Genomic DNA, 805 nt, shown 5'->3' with positions numbered 1-805 from the left:
CTTAAGCCAGCAGGTTGTTATCTCCTAAGGGGTCCCAGACTGCAAGAGGGCACAGGCCAGTCTGAGGTACACCCCCTTCCCCGAGTGCACACATTTTTGTGCACCGGGCCTCTAGTTCAATAATAAGAGTCATTTGATTATTTAAAATTTCCCAAGCAGTCAAAATGACTGCTTTTGGGCAATATAGGTATCACATATATATATATATACCGGAAATGAAGGAGGGGGAGGTAACTACAATTATTAATAAACGCATTTATATGTTGTATAAAAAGTCACAAAATTCTAAGAAATTCTGTCATTATATATATCATTGTTTTTCTAACTGAAATTAAAAAGCAGTCAAAATGACTTCCTTGGGCAATCTAGTGTTAAATGTTGGGCAAACTGGATAGCAAAATGCGAAAGAAGGACACTGGACCAGCAGAGCTTGCACTATACACAAAAATTAATTCAAAGTGGGTTAAAGACTTGAACATAAAACTAAAACATAGGTGGTAAACTCCTTGACAACGATTTTTTGGATTTGACGCAAAAACATAATGAAAAAGTGGAACTATATCAAACTAAACAGCTTCTGCATAACAAAGGAAACCCAACAAAATGAAAAGGCACCTATGAAATAGAGAATGTTTTTTTGCAAATCAGATATCTGATAAGGGGTTACTATCCAAAATAATAGAGAACTCACACAACTCAATAGCAAAAAATCAATCCTATTAAAAAATGGGCAGAGGAACTTAACATTTTTCCAAAGAAGACATAAAGATGACCAAAGGTATATGAAAAGATGCTCAACATCACT

This window comes from Myotis davidii, unplaced genomic scaffold (assembly GCF_000327345.1).
Source record: "Myotis davidii unplaced genomic scaffold, ASM32734v1 scaffold69, whole genome shotgun sequence".
Lineage (NCBI taxonomy): Eukaryota > Metazoa > Chordata > Mammalia > Chiroptera > Vespertilionidae > Myotis > Myotis davidii.
This window is presented reverse-complemented; position numbering follows the sequence as displayed.